The 25,090-nt window shown below is 25.5% G+C and overlaps 1 long non-coding RNA gene across 1 annotated transcript; it reads left to right on the plus strand.

Moving 5' to 3' along the window:
• The first annotated feature begins 8,815 nt into the window (after positions 1-8,815).
• Positions 8,816-10,624, plus strand: LOC129959998 (uncharacterized). The gene is made up of 3 exons (XR_008783496.1): positions 8,816-8,890; positions 9,677-9,749; positions 10,537-10,624. It is a non-coding gene; the product is annotated as an uncharacterized LOC129959998 (long non-coding RNA).
• Positions 10,625-25,090: the final 14,466 nt, after the last annotated feature.

The raw sequence follows: 25,090 nt of genomic DNA on the forward strand, positions 1-25,090 counted from the left end.
GCATATCAAGAAAAGTATGCTCAGTTGTTATGACATTTGAATTTTAATTATATCTAAAATCTCTGTTGCATACTAATGTCAATGGAAAATGAAATCTGCTTTCTCTTTGATAAACTTAATAATTAATCTGTATTTTGAAAAACTGAGATTCGATTTCATGTGTAAATATTTAATTGTATGAATTTTTAAAAATAATTCTTTATAGCCTAATGTGTTTGTGTTTTACATTTCTTTAACAATACTGCATGTTGAATTTAACCATTTTTTGCATTTCCTTTTATAGGTATGGAAATTTATGAAAGTTTCTCAGTTGAAATGCAAAGAAGGAACTAATCTAATCCTAAGACATTAATCAGGTATGTATATTTTTGTTTAACCTTCCTATTTTCAAGTTTTTTTTAATTTAATTACCACTTTCTGTTCATAATTAAATGTGTTCTCATGTAAGGGATCAGAAAAAAGTTACATGAATTATAAATTGGACCTTTGTTCATGAATTCGAGAAATGTGTCTTGATACAACAAATCATGAACTTATGGTATAAAATCAATGTTTCTGCTTCTTGACATTTTCTATTTGCATTTTTCATTCTTTATTCTTGTTGCTGCAGCTGCAGAATATTAGATCTCATTATTCTGAGTTTAATATTTAACTTCTAATTGTACTGTTCACTTAAAATGTTTGTATTCTATTTCTTTTGATATCAAATATTGGAACATTTCTGTGTGTTAGTAAGACTGATTATGTTTCTCATTCCTCTATACTCTTTTCTGAGCCTTTTTATAAAACTAAAAACTGAAAATATTGCTTTTTTAGGATATAAGGTATTTGAAAATGTAAAGCTTAATTTTTTGGCATATCAAAAAAAGTATGCTCAGTTGTTATGACATTTGAATTTTAATTATATCTAAAATCTCTGTTGCATACTAATGTCAATGGAAAATGAAATCTTTTGATAGATCTTCTGATAAACGTAATAATTAATCTGTATTTTGAAAAACTCAGATTCGATTTCATGTGTAAATATTTAATTGTATGAATTTTTAAAAATAATTCTTTATAGCCTAATGTGTTTGTGTTTTACATTTCTTTAACAATATTGCATGTTGAATTTAACCATTTTTTGCATTTCCTTTTATAGGTATGGAAAGTTATGAAAGTTTCTCAGTTGAAATGCAAAGAAGGAGCTAATCTAATCCTAAGACATTAATCAGGTATGTATATTTTTGTTTGTCCTACCTATTTTCAAGTTTTTTTTTTTATTTAATTACCACTTTCTGTTCATAATTAATTGTGTTCTTATGTAAGGGATCAGAAAAAAGTTACATGAATTATAAATTCGCACTTTGTTCATGAATTCGAGAAATGTGTCTTGATACAACATATCATAAACTTATTTTATAAAATCAATGTTTTTGCTTCTTTACATTTTCTATTTTCATTTTTCATTCTTTATTCTTGTTGCTGCAGCTGCAGAATATTAGATCTCATTATTCTGAGTTTAATATTTAACTTCTAATTGTACTGTTCACTTAAAATGTTTGTATTCTATTTCTTTTGATATCAAATATTAGAACATTTCTGTGTGTTAGTAAGACTGATTATGTTTCTCATTCCTCTATATTCTTTTCTGAGCCTTTTTATAAAATTAAAAACTGAAAATATTGCTTTTTTAGGATATAAGGTATTTGAAAATGTAAAGCTTAATTTTTTGGCATATCAAAAAAAGTATGCTCAGTTGTTATGACATTTGAATTTTAATTATATCTAAAATCTCTGTTGCATACTAATGTCAATGGAAAATGAAATCTTTTGATAGATCTTCTGATAAACGTAATAATTAATCTGTATTTTGAAAAACTCAGATTCGATTTCATGTGTAAATATTTAATTGTATGAATTTTTAAAAATAATTCTTTATAGCCTAATGTGTTTGTGTTTTACATTTCTTTAACAATATTGCATGTTGAATTTAACCAGTTTTTGCATTTCCTATTATAGATATGGAAAGTTATGAAAGTTTCTCAGTTGAAATGCAAAGAATGAGCCAATCTAATCCTAAGACATTAATCAGGTATGTATATTTTTGTTTGTCCTACCTATTTTCAAGGTTTTTTTTTATTTAATTACCACTTTCTGTTCATAATTAATTGTGTTCTTATGTAAGGGATCAGAAAAAAGTTACATGAATTATAAATTGGACCTTTGTTCATGAATTCGAGAAATGTGTCTTGATACAACAAATCATGAACTTATGGTATAAAATCAATGTTTTTGCTTCTTGACATTTTCTATTTTCATTTTTCATTCTTTATTCTTGTTGCTGCAGCTGCAGAATATTAGATCTCATTATTCTGAGTTTAATATTTAACTTCTAATTGTACTGTTCACTTAAAATGTTTGTATTCTACTTCTTTTGATATCAAATATTGGAACATTTCTGTGTGTTAGTAAGACTGATTATGTTTCTCATTCCTCTATATTCTTTCCTGGGCCTTTTTATAAAATTAAAAACTGAAAATATTGCTTTTTTAGAATATAAGGTATTTGAAAATGTAAAGCTTAATTTTTTGGCATATCAAGAAAAGTATGCTCAGTTGTTATGACATTTGAATTTTAATTATATCTAAAATCTCTGTTGCATACTAATGTCAATGGAAAATGAAATCTGCTTTCTCTCTGATAAACGTAATAAATAATCTGTATTTTGAAAAACTGAGATTGGGATTTAATTGTATGAATTTTTAAAAATAATTCTTTTTAGCCTAATGTGTTTGTGTTTTACATTTCTTTAACAATACTGCATGTTGAATTTAACCATTTTTTGCATTTCCTTTTATAGGTATGGAAATTTATGAAAGTTTCTCAGTTGAAATGCAAAGAAGGAACTAATCTAATCCTAAGACATTAATCAGGTATGTATATTTTTGTTTAACCTTCCTATTTTCAAGTTTTTTTTTAATTTAATTACCACTTTCTGTTCATAATTAAATGTGTTCTTATGTAAGGGATCAGAAAAAAGTTACATGAATTATAAATTGGACCTTTGTTCATGAATTCGAGAAATGTGTCTTGATACAACAAATCATGAACTTATGGTATAAAATCAATGTTTCTGCTTCTTGACATTTTCTATTTGCATTTTTCATTCTTTATTCTTGTTGCTGCAGCTGCAGAATATTAGATCTCATTATTCTGAGTTTAATATTTAACTTCTAATTGTACTGTTCACTTAAAATGTTTGTATTCTATTTCTTTTGATATCAAATATTGGAACATTTCTGTGTGAGTAAGACTGATTATGTTTCTCATTCCTCTATATTCTTTTCTGAGCCTTTTTATAAAATTAAAAACTGAAAATATTGCTTTTTTAGGATATAAGGTATTTGAAAATGTAAAGCTTAATTTTTTGGCATATCAAAAAAAGTATGCTCAGTTGTTATGACATTTGAATTTTAATTATATCTAAAATCTCTGTTGCATACTAATGTCAATGGAAAATGAAATCTGCTTTCTCTTTGATAAACTTAATAATTAATCTGTATTTTGAAAAACTGAGATTCGATTTCATGTGTAAATATTTAATTGTATGAATTTTTAAAAATAATTCTTTATAGCCTAATGTGTTTGTGTTTTACATTTCTTTAACAATACTGCATGTTGAATTTAACCATTTTTTGCATTTCCTTTTATAGGTATGGAAATTTATGAAAGTTTCTCAGTTGAAATGCAAAGAAGGAACTAATCTAATCCTAAGACATTAATCAGGTATGTATATTTTTGTTTAACCTTCCTATTTTCAAGTTTTTTTTAATTTAATTACCACTTTCTGTTCATAATTAAATGTGTTCTCATGTAAGGGATCAGAAAAAAGTTACATGAATTATAAATTGGACCTTTGTTCATGAATTCGAGAAATGTGTCTTGATACAACAAATCATAAACTTATGGTATAAAATCAATGTTTCTGCTTCTTGACATTTTCTATTTGCATTTTTCATTCTTTATTCTTGTTGCTGCAGCTGCAGAATATTAGATCTCATTATTCTGAGTTTAATATTTAACTTCTAATTGTACTGTTCACTTAAAATGTTTGTATTCTATTTCTTTTGATATCAAATATTGGAACATTTCTGTGTGTTAGTAAGACTGATTATGTTTCTCATTCCTCTATACTCTTTTCTGAGCCTTTTTATAAAACTAAAAACTGAAAATATTGCTTTTTTAGGATATAAGGTATTTGAAAATGTAAAGCTTAATTTTTTGGCATATCAAAAAAAGTATGCTCAGTTGTTATGACATTTGAATTTTAATTATATCTAAAATCTCTGTTGCATACTAATGTCAATGGAAAATGAAATCTTTTGATAGATCTTCTGATAAACGTAATAATTAATCTGTATTTTGAAAAACTCAGATTCGATTTCATGTGTAAATATTTAATTGTATGAATTTTTAAAAATAATTCTTTATAGCCTAATGTGTTTGTGTTTTACATTTCTTTAACAATATTGCATGTTGAATTTAACCATTTTTTGCATTTCCTTTTATAGGTATGGAAAGTTATGAAAGTTTCTCAGTTGAAATGCAAAGAAGGAGCTAATCTAATCCTAAGACATTAATCAGGTATGTATATTTTTGTTTGTCCTACCTATTTTCAAGTTTTTTTTTTATTTAATTACCACTTTCTGTTCATAATTAATTGTGTTCTTATGTAAGGGATCAGAAAAAAGTTACATGAATTATAAATTCGCCCTTTGTTCATGAATTCGAGAAATGTGTCTTGATACAACATATCATAAACTTATTTTATAAAATCAATGTTTTTGCTTCTTTACATTTTCATTTTTCATTCTTTATTCTTGTTGCTGCAGCTGCAGAATATTAGATCTCATTATTCTGAGTTTAATATTTAACTTCTAATTGTACTGTTCACTTAAAATGTTTGTATTCTATTTCTTTTGATATCAAATATTGGAACATTTCTGTGTGTTAGTAAGACTGATTATGTTTCTCATTCCTCTATATTCTTTTCTGAGCCTTTTTATAAAATTAAAAACTGAAAATATTGCTTTTTTAGGATATAAGGTATTTGAAAATGTAAAGCTTAATTTTTTGGCATATCAAAAAAAGTATGCTCAGTTGTTATGACATTTGAATTTTAATTATATCTAAAATCTCTGTTGCATACTAATGTCAATGGAAAATGAAATCTTTTGATAGATCTTCTGATAAACGTAATAATTAATCTGTATTTTGAAAAACTCAGATTCGATTTCATGTGTAAATATTTAATTGTATGAATTTTTAAAAATAATTCTTTATAGCCTAATGTGTTTGTGTTTTACATTTCTTTAACAATATTGCATGTTGAATTTAACCATTTTTTGCATTTCCTATTATAGATATGGAAAGTTATGAAAGTTTCTCAGTTGAAATGCAAAGAATGAGCCAATCTAATCCTAAGACATTAATCAGGTATGTATATTTTTGTTTGTCCTACCTATTTTCAAGGTTTTTTTTTATTTAATTACCACTTTCTGTTCATAATTAATTGTGTTCTTATGTAAGGGATCAGAAAAAAGTTACATGAATTATAAATTGGACCTTTGTTCATGAATTCGAGAAATGTGTCTTGATACAACAAATCATGAACTTATGGTATAAAATCAATGTTTTTGCTTCTTGACATTTTCTATTTTCATTTTTCATTCTTTATTCTTGTTGCTGCAGCTGCAGAATATTAGATCTCATTATTCTGAGTTTAATATTTAACTTCTAATTGTACTGTTCACTTAAAATGTTTGTATTCTACTTCTTTTGATATCAAATATTGGAACATTTCTGTGTGTTAGTAAGACTGATTATGTTTCTCATTCCTCTATATTCTTTCCTGGGCCTTTTTATAAAATTAAAAACTGAAAATATTGCTTTTTTAGAATATAAGGTATTTGAAAATGTAAAGCTTAATTTTTTGGCATATCAAGAAAAGTATGCTCAGTTGTTATGACATTTGAATTTTAATTATATCTAAAATCTCTGTTGCATACTAATGTCAATGGAAAATGAAATCTGCTTTCTCTCTGATAAACGTAATAAATAATCTGTATTTTGAAAAACTGAGATTGGGATTTAATTGTATGAATTTTTAAAAATAATTCTTTTTAGCCTAATGTGTTTGTGTTTTACATTTCTTTAACAATACTGCATGTTGAATTTAACCATTTTTTGCATTTCCTTTTATAGGTATGGAAATTTATGAAAGTTTCTCAGTTGAAATGCAAAGAAGGAACTAATCTAATCCTAAGACATTAATCAGGTATGTATATTTTTGTTTAACCTTCCTATTTTCAAGTTTTTTTTAATTTAATTACCACTTTCTGTTCATAATTAAATGTGTTCTTATGTAAGGGATCAGAAAAAAGTTACATGAATTATAAATTGGACCTTTGTTCATGAATTCGAGAAATGTGTCTTGATACAACAAATCATGAACTTATGGTATAAAATCAATGTTTCTGCTTCTTGACATTTTCTATTTGCATTTTTCATTCTTTATTCTTGTTGCTGCAGCTGCAGAATATTAGATCTCATTATTCTGAGTTTAATATTTAACTTCTAATTGTACTGTTCACTTAAAATGTTTGTATTCTATTTCTTTTGATATCAAATATTGGAACATTTCTGTGTGTTAGTAAGACTGATTATGTTTCTCATTCCTCTATATTCTTTTCTGAGCCTTTTTATAAAATTAAAAACTGAAAATATTGCTTTTTTAGGATATAAGGTATTTGAAAATGTAAAGCTTAATTTTTTGGCATATCAAAAAAAGTATGCTCAGTTGTTATGACATTTGAATTTTAATTATATCTAAAATCTCTGTTGCATACTAATGTCAATGGAAAATGAAATCTTTTGATAGATCTTCTGATAAACGTAATAATTAATCTGTATTTTGAAAAACTGAGATTCGATTTCATGTGTAAATATTTAATTGTATGAATTTTTAAAAATAATTCTTTATAGCCTAATGTGTTTGTGTTTTACATTTCTTTAACAATATTGCATGTTGAATTTAACCATTTTTTGCATTTCCTTTTATAGGTATGGAAAGTTATGAAAGTTTCTCAGTTGAAATGCCAAGAAGGAGCTAATCTAATCCTAAGACATTAATCAGGTATTTATATTTTTGTTTGTCCTACCTATTTTCAAGTTTTTTTTTTATTTAATTACCACTTTCTGTTCATAATTAATTGTGTTCTTATGTAAGAGATCAGAAAAAAGTGACATGAATTATAAATTGGACCTTTGTTCATGAATTCGAGAAATGTGTCTTGATACAACAAATCATGAACTTATGGTATAAAATCAATGTTTTTGCTTCTTGACATTTTCTATTTTCATTTTTCATTCTTTATTCTTGTTGCTGCAGCTGCAGAATATTAGATCTCATTATTCTGAGTTTAATATTTAACTTCTAATTGTACTGTTCACTTAAAATTTTTGTATTCTACTTCTTTTGATATCAAATATTGGAACATTTCTCTGTGTTAGTAAGACTGATTATGTTTCTCATTCCTCTATATTCTTTCCTGGGCCTTTTTATAAAATTAAAAACTGAAAATATTGCTTTTTTAGAATATAAGGTATTTGAAAATGTAAAGCTTAATTTTTTGGCATATCAAGAAAAGTATGCTCAGTTGTTATGACATTTGAATTTTAATTATATCTAAAATCTCTGTTGCATACTAATGTCAATGGAAAATGAAATCTGCTTTCTCTTTGATAAACTTAATAATTAATCTGTATTTTGAAAAACTGAGATTCGATTTCATGTGTAAATATTTAATTGTATGAATTTTTAAAAATAATTCTTTATAGCCTAATGTGTTTGTGTTTTACATTTCTTTAACAATATTGCATGTTGAATTTAACCATTTTTTGCATTTCCTTTTATAGGTATGGAAAGTTATGAAAGTTTCTCAGTTGAAATGCAAAGAAGGAGCTAATCTAATCCTAAGACATTAATCAGGTATGTATATTTTTGTTTGTCCTACCTATTTTCAAGTTTTTTTTTATTTAATTACCACTTTCTGTTCATAATTAATTGTGTTCTTATGTAAGGGATCAGAAAAAAGTTACATGAATTATAAATTCGACCTTTGTTCATGAATTCGAGAAATGTGTCTTGATACAACATATCATAAACTTATTTTATAAAATCAATGTTTTTGCTTCTTGACATTTTCTATTTTCATTTTTCATTCTTTATTCTTGTTGCTGCAGCTGCAGAATATTAGATCTCATTATTCTGAGTTTAATATTTAACTTCTAATTGTACTGTTCACTTAAAATGTTTGTATTCTATTTCTTTTGATATCAAATATTGGAACATTTCTGTGTGTTATTAAGACTGATTATGTTTCTCATTCCTCTATATTCTTTTCTGAGCCTTTTTATAAAATTAAAAACTGAAAATATTGCTTTTTTAGGATATAAGGTATTTGAAAATGTAAAGCTTAATTTTTTGGCATATCAAAAAAAGTATGCTCAGTTGTTATGACATTTGAATTTTAATTATATCTAAAATCTCTGTTGCATACTAATGTCAATGGAAAATGAAATCTTTTGATAGATCTTCTGATAAACGTAATAATTAATCTGTATTTTGAAAAACTGAGATTCGATTTCATGTGTAAATATTTAATTGTATGAATTTTTAAAAATAATTCTTTATAGCCTAATGTGTTTGTGTTTTACATTTCTTTAACAATATTGCATGTTGAATTTAACCATTTTTTGCATTTCCTTTTATAGGTATGGAAAGTTATGAAAGTTTCTCAGTTGAAATGCCAAGAAGGAGCTAATCTAATCCTAAGACATTAATCAGGTATTTATATTTTTGTTTGTCCTACCTATTTTCAAGTTTTTTTTTTTATTTAATTACCACTTTCTGTTCATAATTAATTGTGTTCTTATGTAAGAGATCAGAAAAAAGTGACATGAATTATAAATTGGACCTTTGTTCATGAATTCGAGAAATGTGTCTTGATACAACAAATCATGAACTTATGGTATAAAATCAATGTTTTTGCTTCTTGACATTTTCTATTTTCATTTTTCATTCTTTATTCTTGTTGCTGCAGCTGCAGAATATTAGATCTCATTATTCTGAGTTTAATATTTAACTTCTAATTGTACTGTTCACTTAAAATTTTTGTATTCTACTTCTTTTGATATCAAATATTGGAACATTTCTCTGTGTTAGTAAGACTGATTATGTTTCTCATTCCTCTATATTCTTTCCTGGGCCTTTTTATAAAATTAAAAACTGAAAATATTGCTTTTTTAGAATATAAGGTATTTGAAAATGTAAAGCTTAATTTTTTGGCATATCAAGAAAAGTATGCTCAGTTGTTATGACATTTGAATTTTAATTATATCTAAAATCTCTGTTGCATACTAATGTCAATGGAAAATGAAATCTTTTGATAGATCTTCTGATAAACGTAATAATTAATCTGTATTTTGAAAAACTGAGATTCGATTTCATGTGTAAATATTTAATTGTATGAATTTTTAAAAATAATTCTTTATAGCCTAATGTGTTTGTGTTTTACATTTCTTTAACAATATTGCATGTTGAATTTAACCATTTTTGCATTTCCTTTTATAGGTATGGAAAGTTATGAAAGTTTCTCAGTTGAAATGGAAAGAAGGAGCTAATCTAATCCTAAGACATTAATCAGGTATGTATATTTTTGTTTGTCCTACCTATTTTCAAGGTTTTTTTTTTATTTAATTACCACTTTCTGTTCATAATTAGTTGTGTTCTTATGTAAGGGATCAGAAAAAAGTTACATGAATTATAAATTCGACCTTTGTTCATGAATTCGAGAAATGTGTCTTGATACAACAAATCATGAACTTATGGTATAAAATCAATGTTTTTGCTTCTTGACATTTTCTATTTGCATTTTTCATTCTTTATTCTTGTTGCTGCAGCTGCAGAATATTAGATCTCATTATTCTGAGTTTAATATTTAACTTCTAATTGTACTGTTCACTTAAAATGTTTGTATTCTATTTCTTTTGATATCAAATATTGGAACATTTCTGTGTGTTAGTAAGACTGATTATGTTTCTCATTCCTCTATATTCTTTTCTGAGCCTTTTTATAAAATTAAAAACTGAAAATATTGCTTTTTTAGGATATAAGGTATTTGAAAATGTAAAACTTAATTTTTTGGCATATCAAGAAAAGTATGCTCAGTTGTTATGACATTTGAATTTTAATTATATCTAAAATCTCTGTTGCATACTAATGTCAATGGAAAATGAAATCTTTTGATAGATCTTCTGATAAACGTAATAATTAATCTGTATTTTGAAAAACTGAGATTCGATTTCATGTGTAAATATTTAATTGTATGAATTTTTAAAAATAATTCTTTATAGCCTAATGTGTTTGTGTTTTACATTTCTTTAACAATATTGCATGTTGAATTTAACCATTTTTTGCATTTCCTTTTATAGGTATGGAAAGTTATGAAAGTTTCTCAGTTGAAATGGAAAGAAGGAGCTAATCTAATCCTAAGACATTAATCAGGTATGTATATTTTTGTTTGTCCTACCTATTTTCAAGTTTTTTTTTTATTTAATTATCACTTTCTGTTCATAATTAATTGTGTTCTTATGTAAGGGATCAGAAAAAAGTGACATGAATTATAAATTGGACCTTTGTTCATGAATTCGAGAAATGTGTCTTGATACAACAAATCATGAACTTATGGTATAAAATCAATGTTTTTGCTTCTTGACATTTTCTATTTTCATTTTTCATTCTTTATTCTTGTTGCTGCAGCTGCAGAATATTAGATCTCATTATTCTGAGTTTAATATTTAACTTCTAATTGTACTGTTCACTTAAAATGTTTGTATTCTACTTCTTTTGATATCAAATATTGGAACATTTCTGTGTGTTAGTAAGACTGATTATGTTTCTCATTCCTCTATATTCTTTTCTAAGCCTTTTTATAAAATTAAAAACTGAAAATATTGCTTTTTTAGGATATAAGGTATTTGAAAATGTAAAGCTTAATTTTTTGGCATATCAAGAAAAGTATGCTCAGTTGTTATGACATTTGAATATTAATTATATCTAAAATCTCTGTTGCATACTAATGTCAATGGAAAATGAAATCTGCTTTCTCTCTGATAAACGTAATAATTAATCTGTATTTTGAAAAACTGAGATTCGATTTCATGTGTAAATATTTAATTGTATGAATTTTTAAAAATAATTCTTTATAGCCTAATGTGTTTGTGTTTTACATTTCTTTAACAATACTGCATGTTGAATTTAGCCATTTTTTGCATTTCCTTTTATAGGTATGGAAAGTTATGAAAGTTTCTCAGTTGAAATGCAAAGAAGGAGCTAATCTAATCCTAAGACATTAATCAGGTATGTATATTTTTGTTTGTCCTACCTATTTTCAAGTTTTTTTTTTTTATTTAATTACCACTTTCTGTTCATAATTAATTGTGTTCTTATGTAAGGGATCAGAAAAAAGTTACATGAATTATAAATTGGACCTTTGTTCATGAATTCGAGAAATGTGTCTTGATACAACAAATCATGAACTTATGGTATAAAATCAATGTTTTTGCTTCTTGACATTTTCTATTTTCATTTTTCATTCTTTATTCTTGTTGCTGCAGCTGCAGAATATTAGATCTCATTATTCTGAGTTTAATATTTAACTTCTAATTGTACTGTTCACTTAAAATGTTTGTATTCTATTTCTTTTGATATCAAATATTGGAACATTTCTGTGTGTTAGTTAGACTGATTATGTTTCTCATTCCTCTATATTCTTTCCTGGGCCTTTTTATAAAATTAAAAACTGAAAATATTGCTTTTTTAGAATATAAGGTATTTGAAAATGTAAAGCTTAATTTTTTGGCATATCAAGAAAAGTATGCTCAGTTGTTATGACATTTGAATTTTATATATATCTAAAATCTCTGTTGCATACTAATGTCAATGGAAAATGAAATCTGCTTTCTCTTTGATAAACTTAATAATTAATCTGTATTTTAAAAAACTGAGATTCGATTTCATGTGTAAATATTTAATTGTATGAATTTTTAAAAATAATTCTTTATAGCCTAATGTGTTTGTGTTTTACATTTCTTTAACAATATTGCATGTTGAATTTAACCATTTTTTGCATTTCCTTTTATAGGTATGGAAAGTTATGAAAGTTTCTCAGTTGAAATGCAAAGAAGGAGCTAATCTAATCCTAAGACATTAATCAGGTATGTATATTTTTGTTTGTCCTACCTATTTTGAAGTTTTTTTTTATTTAATTACCACTTTCTGTTCATAATTAATTGTGTTCTTATGTAAGGGATCAGAAAAAAGTTACATGAATTATAAATTCGACCTTTGTTCATGAATTCGAGAAATGTGTCTTGATACAACATATCATAAACTTATTTTATAAAATCAATGTTTTTGCTTCTTGACATTTTCTATTTTCATTCTTTATTCTTGTTGCTGCAGCTGCAGAATATTAGATCTCATTATTCTGAGTTTAATATTTAACTTCTAATTGTACTGTTCACTTAAAATTTTTGTATTCTACTTCTTTTGATATCAAATATTGGAACATTTCTCTGTGTTAGTAAGACTGATTATGTTTCTCATTCCTCTATATTCTTTCCTGGGCCTTTTTATAAAATTAAAAACTGAAAATATTGCTTTTTTAGAATATAAGGTATTTGAAAATGTAAAGCTTAATTTTTTGGCATATCAAGAAAAGTATGCTCAGTTGTTATGACATTTGAATTTTAATTATATCTAAAATCTCTGTTGCATACTAATGTCAATGGAAAATGAAATCTTTTGATAGATCTTCTGATAAACGTAATAATTAATCTGTATTTTGAAAAACTGAGATTCGATTTCATGTGTAAATATTTAATTGTATGAATTTTTAAAAATAATTCTTTATAGCCTAATGTGTTTGTGTTTTACATTTCTTTAACAATATTGCATGTTGAATTTAACCATTTTTGCATTTCCTTTTATAGGTATGGAAAGTTATGAAAGTTTCTCAGTTGAAATGGAAAGAAGGAGCTAATCTAATCCTAAGACATTAATCAGGTATGTATATTTTTGTTTGTCCTACCTATTTTCAAGGTTTTTTTTTTATTTAATTACCACTTTCTGTTCATAATTAGTTGTGTTCTTATGTAAGGGATCAGAAAAAAGTTACATGAATTATAAATTCGACCTTTGTTCATGAATTCGAGAAATGTGTCTTGATACAACAAATCATGAACTTATGGTATAAAATCAATGTTTTTGCTTCTTGACATTTTCTATTTGCATTTTTCATTCTTTATTCTTGTTGCTGCAGCTGCAGAATATTAGATCTCATTATTCTGAGTTTAATATTTAACTTCTAATTGTACTGTTCACTTAAAATGTTTGTATTCTATTTCTTTTGATATCAAATATTGGAACATTTCTGTGTGTTAGTAAGACTGATTATGTTTCTCATTCCTCTATATTCTTTTCTGAGCCTTTTTATAAAATTAAAAACTGAAAATATTGCTTTTTTAGGATATAAGGTATTTGAAAATGTAAAGCTTAATTTTTTGGCATATCAAGAAAAGTATGCTCAGTTGTTATGACATTTGAATTTTAATTATATCTAAAATCTCTGTTGCATACTAATGTCAATGGAAAATGAAATCTTTTGATAGATCTTCTGATAAACGTAATAATTAATCTGTATTTTGAAAAACTGAGATTCGATTTCATGTGTAAATATTTAATTGTATGAATTTTTAAAAATAATTCTTTATAGCCTAATGTGTTTGTGTTTTACATTTCTTTAACAATATTGCATGTTGAATTTAACCATTTTTTGCATTTCCTTTTATAGGTATGGAAAGTTATGAAAGTTTCTCAGTTGAAATGGAAAGAAGGAGCTAATCTAATCCTAAGACATTAATCAGGTATGTATATTTTTGTTTGTCCTACCTATTTTCAAGTTTTTTTTTTATTTAATTATCACTTTCTGTTCATAATTAATTGTGTTCTTATGTAAGGGATCAGAAAAAAGTGACATGAATTATAAATTGGACCTTTGTTCATGAATTCGAGAAATGTGTCTTGATACAACAAATCATGAACTTATGGTATAAAATCAATGTTTTTGCTTCTTGACATTTTCTATTTTCATTTTTCATTCTTTATTCTTGTTGCTGCAGCTGCAGAATATTAGATCTCATTATTCTGAGTTTAATATTTAACTTCTAATTGTACTGTTCACTTAAAATGTTTGTATTCTACTTCTTTTGATATCAAATATTGGAACATTTCTGTGTGTTAGTAAGACTGATTATGTTTCTCATTCCTCTATATTCTTTTCTAAGCCTTTTTATAAAATTAAAAACTGAAAATATTGCTTTTTTAGGATATAAGGTATTTGAAAATGTAAAGCTTAATTTTTTGGCATATCAAGAAAAGTATGCTCAGTTGTTATGACATTTGAATATTAATTATATCTAAAATCTCTGTTGCATACTAATGTCAATGGAAAATGAAATCTGCTTTCTCTCTGATAAACGTAATAATTAATCTGTATTTTGAAAAACTGAGATTCGATTTCATGTGTAAATATTTAATTGTATGAATTTTTAAAAATAATTCTTTATAGCCTAATGTGTTTGTGTTTTACATTTCTTTAACAATACTGCATGTTGAATTTAGCCATTTTTTGCATTTCCTTTTATAGGTATGGAAAGTTATGAAAGTTTCTCAGTTGAAATGCAAAGAAGGAGCTAATCTAATCCTAAGACATTAATCAGGTATGTATATTTTTGTTTGTCCTACCTATTTTCAAGTTTTTTTTTTTTATTTAATTACCACTTTCTGTTCATAATTAATTGTGTTCTTATGTAAGGGATCAGAAAAAAGTTACATGAATTATAAATTGGACCTTTGTTCATGAATTCGAGAAATGTGTCTTGATACAACAAATCATGAACTTATGGTATAAAATCAATGTTTTTGCTTCTTGACATTTTCTATTTTCATTTTTCATTCTTTATTCTTGTTGCTGCAGCTGCAGAATATTAGATCTCATTATTCTGAGTTTAATATTTAACTTCTAATTGTACTGTTCACTTAAAATGTTTGTATTCTATTTCTTTTGATATCAAATATTGGAACATTTCTGTGTGTTAGTTAGACTGATTATGTTTCTCATTCCTCTATATTCTTTCCTGGGCCTTTTTATAAAATTAAAAACTGAAAATATTGCTTTTTTAGAATATAAGGTATTTGAAAATGTAAAGCTTAATTTTTTGGCATATCAAGAAAAGTATGCTCAGTTGTTATGACATTTGAATTTTATATATATCTAAAATCTCTGTTGCATACTAATGTCAATGGAAAATGAAATCTGCTTTCTCTTTGATAAACTTAATAATTAATCTGTATTTTAAAAAACTGAGATTCGATTTCATGTGTAAATATTTAATTGTATGAATTTTTAAAAATAATTCTTTATAGCCTAATGTGTTTGTGTTTTACATTTCTTTAACAATATTGCATGTTGAATTTAACCATTTTTTGCATTTCCTTTTATAGGTATGGAAAGTTATGAAAGTTTCTCAGTTGAAATGCAAAGAAGGAGCTAATCTAATCCTAAGACATTAATCAGGTATGTATATTTTTGTTTGTCCTACCTATTTTGAAGTTTTTTTTTATTTAATTACCACTTTCTGTTCATAATTAATTGTGTTCTTATGTAAGGGATCAGAAAAAAGTTACATGAATTATAAATTCGACCTTTGTTCATGAATTCGAGAAATGTGTCTTGATACAACATATCATAAACTTATTTTATAAAATCAATGTTTTTGCTTCTTGACATTTTCTATTTTCATTCTTTATTCTTGTTGCTGCAGCTGCAGAATATTAGATCTCATTATTCTGAGTTTAATATTTAACTTCTAATTGTACTGTTCACTTAAAATGTTTGTATTCTATTTCTTTTGATATCAAATATTGGAACATTTCTGTGTGTTAGTAAGACTGATTATGTTTCTCATTCCTCTATATTCTTTTCTGAGCCTTTTTATAAAATTAAAAACTGAAAATATTGCTTTTTTAGGATATAAGGTATTTGAAAATGTAAAGCTTAATTTTTTGGCATATCAAGAAAAGTATGCCCAGTTGTTATGACATTTGAATTTTAATTATATCTAAAATCTCTGTTGCATACTAATGTCAATGGAAAATGAAATCTGCTTTCTCTCTGATAAACGTAATAAATAATCTGTATTTTGAAAAACTGAGATTGGGATTTAATTGTATGAATTTTTAAAAATAATTCTTTATAGCCTAATGTGTTTGTGTTTTACATTTCTTTAACAATACTGCATGTTGAATTTAACCATTTTTTGCATTTCCTTTTATAGGTATGGAAATTTATGAAAGTTTCTCAGTTGAAATGCAAAGAAGGAACTAATCTAATCCTAAGGCATTAATCAGGTATGTATATTTTTGTTTAACCTTCCTATTTTCAAGTTTTTTTTAATTTAATTACCACTTTCTGTTCATAATTAAATGTGTTCTTATGTAAGGGATCAGAAAAAAGTTACATGAATTATAAATTGGACCTTTGTTTATGAATTCGAGAAATGTGTCTTGATACAACAAATCATGAACTTATTTTATAAAATCAATGTTTTTGCTTCTTGACATTTTCTATTTTCATTTTTCATTCTTTATTCTTGTTGCTGCAGCTGCAGAATATTAGATCTCATTATTCTGAGTTTAATATTTAACTTCTAATTGTACTGTTCACTTAAAATGTTTGTATTCTATTTCTTTTGATATCAAATATTGGAACATTTCTGTGTGTTAGTAAGACTGATTATGTTTCTCATTCCTCTATATTCTTTCCTGGGCCTTTTTATAAAATTAAAAACTGAAAATATTGCTTTTTTAGAATATAAGGTATTTGAAAATGTAAAGCTTAATTTTTTGGCATATCAAAAAAAGTATGCTCAGTTGTTATGACATTTGAATATTAATTATATCTAAAATCTCTGTTGCATACTAATGTCAATGGAAAATGAAATCTGCTTTCTCTCTGATAAACGTAATAATTAATCTGTATTTTGAAAAACTGAGATTCGATTTCATGTGTAAATATTTAATTGTATGAATTTTTAAAAATAATTCTTTATAGCCTAATGTGTTTGTGTTTTACATTTCTTTAACAATACTGCATGTTGAATTTAGCCATTTTTTGCATTTCCTTTTATAGGTATGGAAAGTTATGAAAGTTTCTCAGTTGAAATGCAAAGAAGGAGCTAATCTAATCCTAAGACATTAATCAGGTATGTATATTTTTGTTTGTCCTACCTATTTTCAAGTTTTTTTTTTATTTAATTACCACTTTCTGTTCATAATTAATTGTGTTCTTATGTAAGGGATCAGAAAAAAGTTACATGAATTATAAATTGGACCTTTGTTCATGAATTCGAGAAATGTGTCTCGATACAACATATCATAAACTTATTTTATAAAATCAATGTTTTTGCTTCTTGACATTTTCTATTTTCATTCTTTATTCTTGTTGCTGCAGCTGCAGAATATTAGATCTCATTATTCTGAGTTTAATATTTAACTTCTAATTGTACTGTTCACTTAAAATGTTTGTATTCTATTTCTTTTGATATCAAATATTGGAACATTTCTGTGTGTTAGTAAGACTGATTATGTTTCTCATTCCTCTATATTCTTTTCTGAGCCTTTTTATAAAATTAAAAACTGAAAATATTTCTTTTTTAGGATATAAGGTATTTGAAAATGTAAAGCTTAATTTTTTGGCATATCAAAAAAAGTATGCTCAGTTGTTATGACATTTGAATTTTAATTATATCTAAAATATCTGTTGCATACTAATGTCAATGGAAAATGAAATCTGCTCTCTCTCTGATAAACTTAATAATTAATCTGTATTTTGAAAAACTGAGATTGGGATTTAATTGTATGAATTTTTAAAAATAATTCTTTATAGCCTAATCTGTTTGTGTTTTACATTTCTTTAACAATATTGCATGTTGAATTTAACCATTTTTTGCATTTCCTTTTATAGGTATGGAAAGTTATGAAAGTTTCTCAGTTGAAATGCAAAGAAGGAGCTAATCTAATCCTAAGACATTAATCAGGTATGTATATTTTTGTTTGTCCTACCTCTTTTCAAGTTTTTTTTTTTATTTAATTACCACTTTCTGTTCATAATTAATTGTGTTCTTATGTAAGGGATCAGAAAAAAGTTACATGAATTATAAATTGGACCTTTGTTCATGAATTCGAGAAATGTGTCTTGATACAACAAATCATGAACTTATGGTATAAAATCAATGTTTTTGCTTCTTGACATTTTCTATTTTCATTTTTCATTCTTTATTCTTGTTGCTGCAGCTGCAGAATATTAGATCTCATTATTCTGAGTTTAATATTTAACTTCTAATTGTACTGTTCACTTAAAATGTTTGTATTCTATTTCTTTTGATATCAAATATTGGAACATTTCTGTGTGTTAGTAAGACTGATTATGTTTCTCATTCCTCTATATTCTTTTCTGAGCCTTTTTATAAAATTAAAAACTGAAAATATTGCTTTTTTAGGATATAAGGTATTTGAAAATGTAAAGCTTAATTTTTTGGCATATCAAGAAAAGTATGCCCAGTTGTTATAACATTTGAATTTTAATTATATCTAAAATCTCTGTTGCATACTAATGTCAATGGAAAATGAAATCTGCTTTCTCTCTGATAAACGTAATAAATAATCTGTATTTTGAAAAACTGAGATTGGGATTTAATTGTATGAATTTTTAAAAATAATTCTTTATAGCCTAATGTGTTTGTGTTTTACATTTCTTTAACAATACTGCATGTTGAATTTAGCCATTTTTTGCATTTCCTTTTATAGGTATGGAAAGTTATGAAAGTTTCTCAGTTGAAATGCAAAGAAGGAGCTAATCTAATCCTAAGACATTAATCAGGTATGTATATTTTTGTTTGTCCTACCTATTTTCAAGTTTTTTTTTATTTAATTACCACTTTCTGTTCATAATTAATTGTGTTCTTATGTAAGGGATCAGAAAAAAGTTACATGAATTATAAATTGGACCTTTGTTCATGAATTCGAGAAATCTGTCTTGATACAACATATCATAAACTTATTTTATAAAATCAATGTTTTTGCTTCTTGACATTTTCTATTTTCATTTTTCATTCTTTATTCTTGTTGCTGCAGCTGCAGAATATTAGATCTCATTATTCTGAGTTTAATATTTAACTTCTAATTGTACTGTTCACTTAAAATGTTTGTATTCTATTTCTTTTGATATCAAATATTGGAACATTTCTGTGTGTTAGTAAGACTGATTATGTTTCTCATTCCTCTATATTCTTTTCTGAGCCTTTTTATAAAATTAAAAACTGAAAATATTTCTTTTTTAGGATATAAGGTATTTGAAAATGTAAAGCTTAATTTTTTGGCATATCAAAAAAAGTATGCTCAGTTGTTATGACATTTGAATTTTAATTATATCTAAAATATCTGTTGCATACTAATGTCAATGGAAAATGAAATCTGCTCTCTCTCTGATAAACTTAATAATTAATCTGTATTTTGAAAAACTGAGATTGGGATTTAATTGTATGAATTTTTAAAAATAATTCTTTATAGCCTAATGTGTTTGTGTTTTACATTTCTTTAACAATATTGCATGTTGAATTTAACCATTTTTTGCATTTCTTTTTATAGGTATGGAAAGTTATGAAAGTTTCTCAGTTGAAATGCAAAGAAGGAGCTAATCTAATCCTAAGACATTAATCAGGTATGTATATTTTTGTTTGTCCTACCTCTTTTCAAGTTTTTTTTTTTATTTAATTACCACTTTCTGTTCATAATTAATTGTGTTCTTATGTAAGGGATCAGAAAAAAGTTACATGAATTATAAATTGGACCTTTGTTCATGAATTCGAGAAATGTGTCTTGATACAACAAATCATGAACTTATGGTATAAAATCAATGTTTTTGCTTCTTGACATTTTCTATTTTCATTTTTCATTCTTTATTCTTGTTGCTGCAGCTGCAGAATATTAGATCTCATTATTCTGAGTTTAATATTTAACTTCTAATTGTACTGTTCACTTAAAATGTTTGTATTCTATTTCTTTTGATATCAAATATTGGAACATTTCTGTGTGTTAGTAAGACTGATTATGTTTCTCATTCCTCTATATTCTTTTCTGAGCCTTTTTATAAAATTAAAAACTGAAAATATTGCTTTTTTAGGATATAAGGTATTTGAAAATGTAAAGCTTAATTTTTTGGCATATCAAGAAAAGTATGCCCAGTTGTTATGACATTTGAATTTTAATTATATCTAAAATCTCTGTTGCATACTAATGTCAATGGAAAATGAAATCTGCTTTCTCTCTGATAAACGTAATAAATAATCTGTATTTTGAAAAACTGAGATTGGGATTTAATTGTATGAATTTTTAAAAATAATTCTTTATAGCCTAATGTGTTTGTGTTTTACATTTCTTTATTAATACTGCGTGTTGAATTTAACCATTTTTTGCATTTCCTTTTATAGGTATGGAAATTTATGAAAGTTTCTCAGTTGAAATGCAAAGAAGGAACTAATCTAATCCTAAGACATTAATCAGGTATGTATATTTTTGTTTAACCTTCCTATTTTCAAGTTTTTTTTAATTTAATTACCACTTTCTGTTCATAATTAAATGTGTTCTTATGTAAGGGATCAGAAAAAAGTTACATGAATTATAAATTGGACCTTTGTTCATGAATTCGAGAAATGTGTCTTGATACAACAAATCATGAACTTATGGTATAAAATCAATGTTTCTGCTTCTTGACATTTTCTATTTGCATTTTTCATTCTTTATTCTTGTTGCTGCAGCTGCAGAATATTAGATCTCATTATTCTGAGTTTAATATTTAACTTCTAATTGTACTGTTCACTTAAAATGTTTGTATTCTATTTCTTTTGATATCAAATATTGGAACATTTCTGTGTGTTAGTAAGACTGATTATGTTTCTCATTCCTCTATATTCTTTTCTGAGCCTTTTTATAAAATTAAAAACTGAAAATATTGCTTTTTTAGGATATAAGGTATTTGAAAATGTAAAGCTTAATTTTTTGGCATATCAAAAAAAGTATGCTCAGTTGTTATGACATTTGAATTTTAATTATATCTAAAATCTCTGTTGCATACTAATGTCAATGGAAAATGAAATCTTTTGATAGATCTTCTGATAAACGTAATAATTAATCTGTATTTTGAAAAACTGAGATTCGATTTCATGTGTAAGTATTTAATTGTATGAATTTTTAAAAATAATTCTTTATAGCCTAATGTGTTTGTGTTTTACATTTCTTTAACAATATTGCATGTTGAATTTAACCATCTTTTGCATTTCCTTTTATAGGTATGGAAAGTTATGAAAGTTTCTCAGTTGAAATGCAAAGAAGGAGCTAATCTAATCCTAAGACATTAATCAGGTATGTATATTTTTGTTTGTCCTACCTATTTTCAAGTTTTTTTTTTATTTAATTACCACTTTCTGTTCATAATTAATTGTGTTCTTATGTAAGGGATCAGAAAAAAGTTACATGAATTATAAATTGGACCTTTGTTCATGAATTCGAGAAATGTGTCTTGATACAACAAATCATGAACTTATGGTATAAAATCAATGTTTTTGCTTCTTGACATTTTCTATTTTCATTTTTCATTCTTTATTCTTGTTGCTGCAGCTGCAGAATATTAGATCTCATTATTCTGAGTTTAATATTTAACTTCTAATTGTACTGTTCACTTAAAATGTTTGTATTCTACTTCTTTTGATATCAAATATTGGAACATTTCTGTGTGTTAGTAAGACTGATTATGTTTCTCATTCCTCTATATTCTTTTCTGAGCCTTTTTATAAAATTAAAAACTGAAAATATTGCTTTTTTAGGATATAAGGTATTTGAAAATGTAAAGCTTAATTTTTTGGCATATCAAGAAAAGTATGCTCAGTTGTTATGACATTTGAATTTTAATTATATCTAAAATCTCTGTTGCATACTAATGTCAATGGAAAATGAAATCTGCTTTCTCTTTGATAAACTTAATAATTAATCTGTATTTTGAAAAACTGAGATTCGATTTCATGTGTAAATATTTAATTGTATGAATTTTTAAAAATAATTCTTTATAGCCTAATGTGTTTGTGTTTTACATTTCTTTAACAATACTGCATGTTGAATTTAACCATTTTTTGCATTTCCTTTTATAGGTATGGAAATTTATGAAAGTTTCTCAGTTGAAATGCAAAGAAGGAACTAATCTAATCCTAAGACATTAATCAGGTATGTATATTTTTGTTTAACCTTCCTATTTTCAAGTTTTTTTTAATTTAATTACCACTTTCTGTTCATAATTAAATGTGTTCTCATGTAAGGGATCAGAAAAAAGTTACATGAATTATAAATTGGACCTTTGTTCATGAATTCGAGAAATGTGTCTTGATACAACAAATCATGAACTTATGGTATAAAATCAATGTTTCTGCTTCTTGACATTTTCTATTTGCATTTTTCATTCTTTATTCTTGTTGCTGCAGCTGCAGAATATTAGATCTCATTATTCTGAGTTTAATATTTAACTTCTAATTGTACTGTTCACTTAAAATGTTTGTATTCTATTTCTTTTGATATCAAATATTGGAACATTTCTGTGTGTTAGTAAGACTGATTATGTTTCTCATTCCTCTATACTCTTTTCTGAGCCTTTTTATAAAACTAAAAACTGAAAATATTGCTTTTTTAGGATATAAGGTATTTGAAAATGTAAAGCTTAATTTTTTGGCATATCAAAAAAAGTATGCTCAGTTGTTATGACATTTGAATTTTAATTATATCTAAAATCTCTGTTGCATACTAATGTCAATGGAAAATGAAATCTTTTGATAGATCTTCTGATAAACGTAATAATTAATCTGTATTTTGAAAAACTCAGATTCGATTTCATGTGTAAATATTTAATTGTATGAATTTTTAAAAATAATTCTTTATAGCCTAATGTGTTTGTGTTTTACATTTCTTTAACAATATTGCATGTTGAATTTAACCATTTTTTGCATTTCCTTTTATAGGTATGGAAAGTTATGAAAGTTTCTCAGTTGAAATGCAAAGAAGGAACTAATCTAATCCTAAGACATTAATCAGGTATGTATATTTTTGTTTAACCTTCCTATTTTCAAGTTTTTTTTAATTTAATTACCACTTTCTGTTCATAATTAAATGTGTTCTCATGTAAGGGATCAGAAAAAAGTTACATGAATTATAAATTGGACCTTTGTTCATGAATTCGAGAAATGTGTCTTGATACAACAAATCATGAACTTATGGTATAAAATCAATGTTTCTGCTTCTTGACATTTTCTATTTGCATTTTTCATTCTTTATTCTTGTTGCTGCAGCTGCAGAATATTAGATCTCATTATTCTGAGTTTAATATTTAACTTCTAATTGTACTGTTCACTTAAAATGTTTGTATTCTATTTCTTTTGATATCAAATATTGGAACATTTCTGTGTGTTAGTAAGACTGATTATGTTTCTCATTCCTCTATACTCTTTTCTGAGCCTTTTTATAAAACTAAAAACTGAAAATATTGCTTTTTTAGGATATAAGGTATTTGAAAATGTAAAGCTTAATTTTTTGGCATATCAAAAAAAGTATGCTCAGTTGTTATGACATTTGAATTTTAATTATATCTAAAATCTCTGTTGCATACTAATGTCAATGGAAAATGAAATCTTTTGATAGATCTTCTGATAAACGTAATAATTAATCTGTATTTTGAAAAACTCAGATTCGATTTCATGTGTAAATATTTAATTGTATGAATTTTTAAAAATAATTCTTTATAGCCTAATGTGTTTGTGTTTTACATTTCTTTAACAATATTGCATGTTGAATTTAACCATTTTTTGCATTTCCTTTTATAGGTATGGAAAGTTATGAAAGTTTCTCAGTTGAAATGCAAAGAAGGAGCTAATCTAATCCTAAGACATTAATCAGGTATGTATATTTTTGTTTGTCCTACCTATTTTCAAGTTTTTTTTTTTATTTAATTACCACTTTCTGTTCATAATTAATTGTGTTCTTATGTAAGGAATCAGAAAAAAGTTACATGAATTATAAATTCGCACTTTGTTCATGAATTCGAGAAATGTGTCTTGATACAACATATCATAAACTTATTTTATAAAATCAATGTTTTTGCTTCTTTACATTTTCTATTTTCATTTTTCATTCTTTATTCTTGTTGCTGCAGCTGCAGAATATTAGATCTCATTATTCTGAGTTTAATATTTAACTTCTAATTGTACTGTTCACTTAAAATGTTTGTATTCTATTTCTTTTGATATCAAATATTAGAACATTTCTGTGTGTTAGTAAGACTGATTATGTTTCTCATTCCTCTATATTCTTTTCTGAGCCTTTTTATAAAATTAAAAACTGAAAATATTGCTTTTTTAGGATATAAGGTATTTGAAAATGTAAAGCTTAATTTTTTGGCATATCAAAAAAAGTATGCTCAGTTGTTATGACATTTGAATTTTAATTATATCTAAAATCTCTGTTGCATACTAATGTCAATGGAAAATGAAATCTTTTGATAGATCTTCTGATAAACGTAATAATTAATCTGTATTTTGAAAAACTCAGATTCGATTTCATGTGTAAATATTTAATTGTATGAATTTTTAAAAATAATTCTTTATAGCCTAATGTGTTTGTGTTTTACATTTCTTTAACAATATTGCATGTTGAATTTAACCAGTTTTTGCATTTCCTATTATAGATATGGAAAGTTATGAAAGTTTCTCAGTTGAAATGCAAAAAATGAGCCAATCTAATCCTAAGACATTAATCAGGTATGTATATTTT

Source organism: Argiope bruennichi, chromosome X2, assembly GCF_947563725.1.
Source record: "Argiope bruennichi chromosome X2, qqArgBrue1.1, whole genome shotgun sequence".
Taxonomy (NCBI): domain Eukaryota; kingdom Metazoa; phylum Arthropoda; class Arachnida; order Araneae; family Araneidae; genus Argiope; species Argiope bruennichi.